This window comes from Syngnathoides biaculeatus, chromosome 8 (assembly GCF_019802595.1).
Source record: "Syngnathoides biaculeatus isolate LvHL_M chromosome 8, ASM1980259v1, whole genome shotgun sequence".
Taxonomy (NCBI): Eukaryota; Metazoa; Chordata; class Actinopteri; order Syngnathiformes; family Syngnathidae; genus Syngnathoides; species Syngnathoides biaculeatus.
The window spans coordinates 6,468,912-6,479,917 of record NC_084647.1 but is presented as its reverse complement, the minus strand read 5'-3'; the positions used below and the strand labels follow the sequence as shown (position 1 = coordinate 6,479,917).

General features: G+C 43.9%; 2 protein-coding genes across 7 annotated transcripts in view; one reads left to right on the top strand and one right to left on the bottom strand.

Moving 5' to 3' along the window:
• Positions 1 to 6,951, bottom strand: part of tyr (tyrosinase) — a 22,229-nt gene extending 15,278 nt beyond the window's left edge. For 4 of the 6 annotated variants that reach the window (XM_061826992.1, XM_061826994.1, XM_061826993.1 and 1 more), the window contains exons 1-2: positions 6,487 to 6,782; positions 3,930 to 4,020 (exon numbers count right to left, since the gene is read on the bottom strand). The gene's annotated coding sequence lies outside the window, so the exon portion shown is untranslated. Of the gene's footprint in view, positions 1 to 3,929; positions 4,021 to 6,486; positions 6,783 to 6,885 lie in introns of those variants that run through there. The other 2 variants (XM_061826997.1, XM_061826998.1) reach the window with 2 other exon arrangements.
• Positions 1 to 11,006, top strand: part of grm5b (glutamate receptor, metabotropic 5b) — a 68,549-nt gene that overhangs the window by 9,887 nt on the left and 47,656 nt on the right. The gene's annotated exons all lie outside the window — the stretch shown is intronic.

Below are 11,006 nucleotides of genomic sequence, written 5' to 3'. Positions count from 1 at the left end.
GCAGGGCACATGGAGACAAACAGCCGCACTCATAATCACACCTTGGGGCAATTTAAAGTGTCCGATTAATCTTGCACACTCGGAGAAAACCCACTCAGGCACGGGGAGAACATACAAACGCCGCACAGGCGGGGCCGGGATCGAACCCGTGTCCTCAGAACTGTGTGAGGCCAACGCATTACGAGCTGCTCCTCCGTGCCGCCAAAATATTATCAGGAAGTTCTAATTTTTTAAAAAATAGTAATAGGTAATAATAATAATAGGTAAATCTAATCTGGTTGAGTTTTTTAAGTAACACACCCCCACATCTGTAATTGAATAGAATTTTGGAAAGGTCAGAGGTTAAATGTGTCCCCGGTATTGGATGCATCCATTTTTCTGCAGTGCCACATGCACTACTCGCAAAGCGTCGCACGATTCGTCATCTGTTTGGCGTCTGAGTGCTCTGAAGGTTCAAATCCCGTAAGCGCAGTGCATTAAAAATATTGCCGTGCATCACGCGGCGCAATATATTATGGATTTATTATAGTAACTTGGTAACCTTCATCTGTCGTACATCTTAATCCAGTTCCCGCGGGACCAGCACTTGCTGCACGACACTACTGTTTAGTCACCAGTTGATTAACAATAATCCAATTATTGATCCAGATTCTTTAAGTGTGCATCATTCTTGTCTATGTACTATACTGTATGTGAGAGTGGCACAAGTAGAGATGATTGATTACCTATTAGCTGATCTTGTTTATTTTTTAAACTCTCCGAGCCGGTGGTTGCTAGGGAAATGGGACCCTCCAGATCATTGCGGCTTTTGAGCGGATCAAATATGAAAAACAAAGACGAGATGTGACGTGACGACAGACTGAACTTCAATCAGGTATGGGGGGGGGGGGGGAACTGATATTTGTCCTTGGTGTTTTGTTTTTCTTCCAAAAACATCTGGCAAGCGACCAAAAAAAAAAAAAAAATGGATGATTAACCGTGATTGCGATTAAATGAACTGTGATTCGTGTTGAAAGTGCCGAATTGAAGATAAATTTTTTTCAATTTTGTATGAAACAGACGTGTGATTTGGCTGAATGAAAAAATAGCCGGCCGGCGGTCTGGGGGCTGCGAGCATGATCAAAGGATGATCACCTATTTTAACGTGTAAGTTTTACAAATGTATTATGAAATATATCTAGTACATGCATAGTACAAAGGCTATTCTGTTTTCAAAATGTACACAATATGATTGTTCATTATTTAGGTGCTTACCTTTACCCCAAAAAATGACAAATTCAAATACAAATTCAACAAACTACTAAATTGAATTCAGATTTCGTCCATCGCGCTTTCATAACGTGTATATCGTATCCACTCAACAACGTTTTAATTTCTTGTTTTTGCAAATGAGTGAAACGCATGAATTTGACAACAATTATTAACATCATGTGTTGTTATCAGTAAATAATACAGACATTTTTACAAGTAATTGCTTCTGAACTCTCACCTCGTTATGATGACCCCGTGTGCAACTGGGGTTGCTTGATGGCCTTGAGTTGACACTTTAATGTACCAGCTATGGAAAAGTTTGTTTTCGTCGCTTCCAGTTGTTTGACGTGTTTTTGTTGTCGTTTCGCCTTGAAACCTCCTGATCCATAGTCAATAGTATCCTGACCCCACGTGCACAATGCCTGACCAGGTCGATCGATTTTTACGAAGGAAGTCGCTTAGCAGAGTGGCAGCTCCCTTCTTTCCAACGGTATAGACGATTTCTCGTTCCGTGTAATCCCGTCAAAACTCGTTTTTGACTTCTTCTTTGTCTTTCAACTTGTCCCGTCAGGGGTCGCCAAAGTGTGTCATCTTTTTCCATCTAAGCCTATCTCGTGCATCTTCTTCTCTAACACCCACAGTCCTCTTGTCCTCCCTCACAACTTCCATCAACCTTTTCTTTGGTCTTCCTCTCGCTCTCTTCCATGGTAGCTCCATCCGTACCGTCCGCCTCCCAATTTACTCACTCTCTCGCCTCTGAACATGTCCAGACAATCGAAGTCTGCTCTCTCTAACCTTGTCTCCAAAACATCCAACTTTGGCTATCCCACTAATGAGCTCGTTTCTAATCCTATCCAACCTCTTCACTCCGAGCGAGAACCTCAACGTCGTCATTTCTGCCACCTCCAGTTCTGCTTCCTGTTGTCTCTTCAGCGCCACCGTCTCTAATCCGTACATCATGGCCGGCCTCACCACCGTTTTATAAACTTTGCCCTTCATCCTAGCGGAGACTCTTCTGTCACATAGAACACCAGACACCTTCCTGGCAGCAGTTCCAACCTGCTTGGACCCGTTTCTTCACTTCCTTACCACACTCACCATCGCTCTGGATTGTTGAGCCCAAGTATTTGAAGTCGTCCACCCTGGAGCTTCACTCTTCCCCCTGCGCCCCTCACTTTCATGCACATATATTCCGTTTTAGTCAACAGCTAATCTTCGTTCCTCTCCTTTCCAGTGCGTGCCTCCATCTTTCTAATTGTTCCTCCGCCTGCTCCCTGCTTTCACTGCAGATCACAATATCATCTGCGAATATCATAGTCCAAGGGGATTCCATTCTCACCTCATCCGTCAGTCCATCCATTACTCCCGCAAACAGGAAGGGGCTCAGCGCGGATCCCTGATGCAGTCCCACCTCCACCTTGAATTCTTCTGACACACCAACGGCACACCTCACCGAAACTTATTTTTGACATATCTATCAAGTTCTTTCACTCACGCAGGGTCTTTCCTCTCGAGCACCGCCATCGTGTTCACTTGCAAACGAGCCCCACTACCTGCCTATTCCATATTCAACCGATCACATTTTCTGCCTCGCTTGCAACAGTCAGGACCGGAAAATGAACAAGTGTGGATTCTGGTTGGAATATTGCAGAAAAATGGGAAATACAGACGTATTTTTCATCTATGCAATTTAAAAAGACGGAATTCCATCTATAAATGGAGAAATCACGTCTGATGAAAGATGTTGAAGGCCGCGACATCTCTGTGGCAGAATGTGGCTCGGAAAAGGGACGGATGGGTAACCGCTGACCACGGATGAAGGCCAAATTAACGCTAAAAGTCCCGACGCTGTTGTACTGTACATTTCATCACTCGTGGAATTAATGTTGTCCAATCAAATGACTTGGCCGGAATTAACTGTTATATAATCGTAAAATACTGGACAGGTTTAGCATTCGTGATTGCTGGTCTGACCGTTTATGAACTAGTTTGAGGCGAAAAAATGATAGCGCACAACCATGTATCACCTTGCAGGTATATCTGAGAATCGGACCTTTGTGAACTCTGATCAGCGAGGGAGGGGGCGAATGTTTGACAGTTTGAGTCCCACTTTCAGTCCTTCTATCCATCATCAAAATGCGCTAAATGTCGAAACTGTATTCCTCCATTGAAACAACTGCAATGTTGTTGTTTACGTGATTGCGCTCGTATGGCTTTCATCGCAGCCTATTTGTCGCTTGTCAAATCGAGATAAAAGGCTGAAAAGTGGCAGGGAACAAGAGCTCGAGGTCAGAATTAGCAAGGCGATCGCCCACTTCTCAACGCCCGGGTCTGCTCGTGTGTGCGCGCCCGTGCGGGATGTCGACGCTCTTTTTAATGGTCCGCTAATCTCAAACGCATTTGGCCGGCAAATTAATCCGAGCCTTGTCATAGCCAAGCTCCGAAATCCCTTCTATCCCACATTACCCCTTCCCCGTCGCTCCCTCGTGCTTCCCTCTCGCGCTTTATCAGTATCCATCTCCAGATGGTATGGTGGAGGTAGGTGTGTGTGTGTGTATGTGTGTGAGAGAGAGTAGGAGAGGTTGGGTGGCCTCGGATGTGATTGGAGCCTCCTCATTGGTGCATTGAGAGAGAGAGGGAGAGAGAGAGAGAGAGAGAGAAGGGGGTTCATTTGTTACCATAGTGAAAAAGTAGATTAACCACAGCGAGCAGCGACGCCATCACGTACGCACGAGCCACGTTGGTCTTCTCCGAGTCGGCACACCTGTCCTGCAAGCAGAGGTATGCTTCTTCATTTCTTCAACATAATATTCATTGGAATGCGATCTTGGAGTAAAATCTGTCACATGCGTCGCTGAAGTTGACATATTTCGAATTTGGTTCCCCGTCCCCGTCCTCAACGCGTGAGTTTGAACACCGCGTGGAATGAAAACGCATGCAGTACGTGTTCATTTTGCACGTGTAGGTCGGCGGCGACTGCCGTCACACTTAAATTATCGTCATTTTATCGTGATCTTTCACATATAAGTGTCGTCTCTCGTAATCCGGGGGACGGAGGCACGCGAGTCAAGTTTGCCTTTATTGCGGAACATTCACATGCAAAAAAAAAAAAAACAAAACAAAAAAACAGACATGCATGTATTAAAATATCCTCAATGAATAGACTTTAAAATCAGTTTTAAACGGACTAAGTTTGAATATGGAAGGTTCTATCGGCGTCACTTATTTTTTCTACAGTCATACAGTGGATTAAAGTACAGTATAGTACAGTAAGTAGTAAAAAATGTGAAATTATCTGGTTGTTGTACGGCGGCACGCTGTCTCAGCTGGAAAGCATAGGCCTCACAGTTCTGAGGTCCCAGGGTTCGATCCCGGCCCCGCCTGTGTGGAGTTTGCATGTTCTCCCCGTGCCTGCGTGGGTTTTCTCCAGGCAGTCCGGTTTCCTCCCAAATCCCCCAAAATATGCAACATTAATTGGACACTGAATTGCCCCTAGGTGTGATTGCGAGTGCGGCTGTTTGTCTCGATGTGCCCTGCGATTGGCTTCCGACCACTTCAGGGGTGTCGTCCGCCACCTGCCCGTTGACAGCGACCCTTGTGAGGATAAACGGAAAAGAAAATGGATGGATGGAACTGGTTGTTGTGATATAAAGTACGTCCAATTTTTCCCCTCAGTTTCATAAATTTAGTGTCAATATAAAGCGGGAGACGTAGCTTGTGCTTCTGCAAAATAATTTGCAAAAAGTTATGTTGCACAATGTTAAAAAAATGCATACATAAATATGGGGATTTCTGGTCAATAAAACCAACATCTAATCAACTAATTATCTAATTAATAAAAAGCTATGTTTTTAGTTAATTAGCCATATTAATTTGATCGATTAATTAATTGATTAGATAATTCATTGGTTTGATTGATATGATTGGAACATATCTAATAAATCACACTTTTTTTTTTTTTTTTAAGAACAAAAGCAGTATTGTGACAGAAATATAACAACAACAAGAAAATAGACCCAGCAAGGCAGCACAGTGGAAGCTTGGTGATTGCATCTGCCTCCTAGTTTTGAGGACCGGGGTTCAAATCCCAGCCCTGCTTGTGTGGAGTTTGCAAGTTTTTTTTTCCCCCATGCGTGTGTGGGTTTTCTCTGGGGACTTGGGTTTAACTCCCACATCGCAAAGACATGCATTAATAAAAGACTCGAAATTGCCCTTAAGTGTGATCGTGAGTGCGAATGGTTGTTTGTTTCTATGTGTCCTGCTATCAACCAGTTCGGGGTCTACCCCGCCCCCTACTGGAAGATAGGCTCCAGTCCTCCTGCGACCTTTGTGAGGATAAGCGGCTCAGATAATGGATGGTCCCAAAGAACCTTGAAATTTACTCATTAAAATCTAACTTTTCTCCCCTTTTTAAACTTTGACTTAAATATCACAAGATGAGAGGATTTCTTTAAGGGGAAGTGACTTCATAATGATGGTTGGAATTCCAGTTACCCATGGAAAATATTCAATCATGTACTCCCAAAATACAATATGGATTCACAACAATCAAAATGACATGTTTCTTCAATAAATTATGGACAATCAAACCATGTAAAATGATTTGGTATCTTTTAACCACTTGCACAAACTGTAGATAGGAGAGGAGTGTTTGGAACTTGCCAAAATCACTTACGATTCAACCCCACCCCCCCTAAAAATTATATATAAAAAAAAAAATTAAAATTAAAATTAAAAAAAATTATATAAAAATTATATATATATATATATATATATATATATATATATATATAATAATGAAAGAAATACATTTTAGGAGACTTATTGTACACTACTGGAATTCGTGCAAATGTTTGGTCACCTAACCCTAAATGCCAGAGTTCCATTATGCTGCTAAATTCACATGATGATTCTGATAAAGACGACAAATTAAGGCACTTCTTAGTGATACTAACCCACGCGTATGAGAAAAACACACTGCCATATGTTACTATGTATGATAATATAGTATGTAATAATTATATATTAAGAAACAAAGGTAGGGCTTCGTAAAGGCTGAATAGATGTTAGCTTAGCTTGACCTGTTAGCTTAGCTTTACTTTTTCGATTTGCCTCACTTCTTGTCTTATCTTGATTTCTTATTTTAAGCTTGATTTTTTTTTTTCATTTTATATTGACTTCTTAGCCTAGCTTAGCTTAGCTTAGCTTTCCCGACATTATTCAAACTTGGCGCACCTGTTTTGTTGTCCGAGAACTTTGCGGGCGGTCGCGTTCGTTTGACGAGCGCGAAACGGCGTGTTGTGTTTGCGGGAGCAGCGGGCGGGTGTACAGGGAGATGTGGGGATGAGGAGGCTCAGGTGTGCGTGACTGGAAAACGGAGGATGCGGTCGCAGTAAGATGAGGCAAGGCTGCTTGCCTTTGACATTCAACTGAGCGTCACCGCCGCGGATCTTTTTTCCCCTTCGCGGGTTGCAAACATCGCGTCCCAATTATCACGCGGAGCGACTCGCGAGGTAAGACTTTCACCTCTTGCAGGAATAGCAACGGGAAGTGTAATTAATTCCATATACACGTGGAGTCGTGCTCTCCTAAGCCCGGCCAGACTTAATTGAGGAGCGGAGTTTTTATGGTCACCTTGATGAAATCGGAACGGATGCAGAAAAGGGCGATTGCGTGTCGTGTGAAGGCGATCCTGGCGACGTAATGTAAACATTTGGGATGTTTGTATTCGTGTGCAGCCTCCACTCTGTCACGTTGTGCGCCAAAGTGGGACCGAAGTGTGTGTGCGCAGGATTCCAAGGAGCTCCGCTCTCACATTGCGGCTGGTTGCTTGGACGCAGCGTTGCACCAGCAACAAGCGTCTTTATCGTTCTTGTCTCGCGAACGGGGAAGACGCCGCGTGATGAGTTGAACGTAGCGCGTGGAATCGAATTCAATATTTCCGGCTAAGTGGGCGCAAAGAGGGCTTTGCTCGGCTGCATCGAGTGATTGTCAGGGTGCGATCAAGTCAGGCGGACTCGCACCAACCTCGTCTGATCTTGCTGCCGCGCTGTCAGCGGTTCGAGTCCACCCGGCTTTGGGACTTGGTCTTTAGAGTATTTAATACATTTCCCTTTGCCTTACTTACTGTGTCTGTTTTTTTTTTTTTTTTTTTTAAAAAGAGACAAGTGTAGGTTGTCCTTCAGCAACTTGATGAATAATGGGGAAGAAAAGGGCAAGTAATTAAGGGATGATTACAAAAGACAGAAAAATAATTTATAACACATTGTTGCAATGTGCTTGGTGGTGCGTTTGTGTAAAAATATGGGGCATTATTGTGCTCACGTGGCAAAACTCTTCCCTTCTTGAGAGGCTTCAACAAAAGATTACATCCATCCATCCATTTTCTTAGCCGCTTATCCTCACAAGGATCGCGGGAATGCTAGAGCCTATCCCAGCTGTCAACTGGCAGGAGGCGGGGTACACCCTGAACTGGTCGCCAGCCAATCGCAGGGCACATAGAGACGAACAGTCTCAGTCAAGATCACACCTAGGGACAATTTAGAGTGTCCAATTAATGTTGCGTGTTTTTGGGATGTGGGAGGAAACCGGACACCCACACAGGCACGGGGAGAACATGCAAACTCCACACAGGCGGGACAGGGATTGAACCCGGATCCTCAGAACTGTGAGGCCAATGCTTGCCAGCAGCCCCACCGTATCGCCCAAAAGATAACAGTCTGGCTATGTCATGTCATTATCCAAGCCGGTTATCCTCACAAGGGTTGGGGGAAAGCCGGAGCGTATCCCAGCTAACTTCGAGCGAAAGGCAAGACTGCACCCTGAACTGGTCGCCAGTCAGTCGCACTGAGTGGGAATCGATCCAAAGGCAGGCGTGTGTTATTTTCTCCAAAACATTTCCTCAACTGCTACACTGTTATTTTCATCATAGGTGATCAAAATATCAGAAAAATACAATATCACAGCTTATGGTGATTTAAATTTGAATAATTGGTCGGGCACTTACATATAAACACTGACAGACTAAAAGTAATCAACACGGAACAAGTGGAATTATCTTTATTATATCTTTTTTTTGGTGAGAAATTGTTCTATCACACCTTTTAAACTTGAGACCCCAAAGGAGTCATGCGTGGCATTAACAGTTTCATATTTTAGCACAAGCAGCATTTACTTAGTGACTCATTGGCACGAAGTCTCTCAAATGTGTAGTTAGAAGATGTCTCGCTTAATCTGAAGACGCAAACGTTACCTCGTATTTGCAATCGGATCACAAAATAATTGATACATTTGGATGCAACTTCAAAATTTCTGTACCCAACATTCTTCACACATTAACGAATGGCAGGAATTGTAATTTCAGTTGTTGTTATTGCAGTGTGTCCTTTCTGAATTACATGTAGAGGCTTTGGGGATGCTTTTGTGTTATAAAGATGATGAAGTTATGGGAAAGAGTAGTGGAGGCCAGACTCAGGACAGAAGTTAGTATCTGCAAGCGACAGGATGGTTTCACGCCTAGGAAAGAGTATCACAGATGCATTATTTGCCTTGAGGATGCTCGAGGAAAAGTACAGAGAAGGTGTCTTTGTAGACCTAGAGAAAGCCTAGGACAGAGTACCAAGAGAGGAACTGTAATACTGCATTCGCAAGTAGGGTGTGACGGAGAAATACTCTGTTAGAATAGTACAGGACATGTAGCAGCAGAACAGCGGTGAGATGCGCCGTAGGTGCGTCAGAAGAATTTAAGGTGGAGGTGGGACTGCATCAGGGATCCGCTCTGAGCCCCTTCCTGTTTGCGGTAGTAATGGATAGGCTGACAGACGAGGTTAGACTGGAGTCTCCTTGGACTATGACGTTCGCAGATGATATTGTGATCTGCAGTGAAAGCGGGGAACAGGCGGAGGAACAATTAGAAAGATGGAGGCACGCACTGGAAAGGAGAGGAATGAAGATGAGCCGAAGTGAAACTTGAGAGTGAAGGGGGGGGGGGGTTGGGAAGAGACCCGGCGTGCATGACTAAATGTGTGAAAATCTCGGAAATGAAACGCTAGTAGTTTGTCTTCATAAAGGGTGAGTGGGCCTGCGTGTGAGCTTGCGAACGAGGAGCTCTTCTCTTCGACTCGTTCGTTACGAGAGCGGCAGTTAGCCGGGCTGCCTTCCTGACACCGTCACGTTAATTACAATTAGCCAAACTGTCCCTTGTTGCCCCCCCCCCTTTTTTTTTTTTTAATCGCGGTCTCGAATTTTTCATAAATGGAATCCAGCAGCGCAGTGGTGACACAGTTACAAGTGGTTAGCGCGTTTGCATCACTGTTCTGAGTTTTGGGGTTTGCATCCAGGCTCCATTTTAAGTGGAGGGTGCGCGTTTTCCCCCTCCTCCTTTGGGTTTTTCTCCGGGTGCAGCGACTTTCTTCGACATTCTCCAAAAAGCAGGTTAGGTTGACTGATGACTCTCATTTCTCCTCAGGTGCGGATACCGGTTTGAATCCTCGTTTGTCCATTTGTGTCCTGCGATTGATCCGTCTGTCAGTGTGCCCGTTCACTCGCTCCGAAGTCAGCCGGGAAGTGTTTCAGCGCCCTTGCGACTCGATAATGAGGACAAATGATATGGAAAATGGATTGATGAATAAATGGATCCCTTGCTCTTTAGCTCACGTAATTCTCATTTTCCCCATCGACTTGTTTGTGTTTTGTATGGAAGTAAATATGTGCCACCAGGATTTGAATTTGAAATATTACGAATAATACGTTTTTAATAGTTGTATTTCAGCGTAACTTTTCAATGTTAACAATTCAACCGGGTGCAATTCGCTGTCTAAAATTCACCGTCCGTGCCACCAGGCGGGGTTACTTCAGGTCAGAACCGAACAGCCAGCCAATCGCAGTTACGCTTTCTTAGTCACGTGACGTCACATACTAAGAAAGCGTAACTGGATTGGCTGCCTGTTTCTGTGGCGTTTCAAATTCAAATCCTGGTGGCACATTTTTACTTCCATAGTTTTGTACCGTTACAGTTTCTTTGTTGAGTATTTATCGGCCTCAAATACGCCCTTCTATTATTTAAAATGTTTTTGAACTATTATTTTATTACCTCCACTTCTTGCTGCCACCGCCCCGCTTTCAGCTAAACCGAGACAACTGTGCCGTGACCCTGACCTCGGCCTGCATGAGAAGTGGTTACTTTGCTATCCTGTGCAGTAAATCGTTTGTCAATTCTCGGGTGGAGGAATGAAGGATGTTTACTCATGTTTACTCGAGAGAAAAAATAAATTACTGTAATTTCCAGCCTATAAACCACAACTTTTTTCACACTTTTTCAACCCTGCGACTTATGCGGTGATGCGGTTAATTTGTGCATTTTTTCTAACGGTCGCAAGGGGGGCGATCGAGTGGAAAAGGTACGAATGATACCAGTGGAATATACGTGCCGAGGAAGTGACTTTTACCGGTATGTTTTTTTTTTTTAACCGCTCTGTTAGCGCTGTGCTAGCATGTTGCTGCTGTGTTACTGCCGTGTCTCAGTTATTTAGGTATGTTTTTTTTTTTTTTTTACTAGCCCTGTTTGTGCCACCGTGTTTTTGCTATGTTAAGCTAAGCTAAGCTAAGGTATTAAAACTTTGAACTTTCTAAATATTTCGTGTTTCAATGTGGGTTTCAATTTGGGCACTTGCGGTTTATGTATGTACCAAAGGGTATTTCCTTTACAAATGTACTGGGCGAGGTTTATAATGTTACATTATGACCGGTGCACTCTT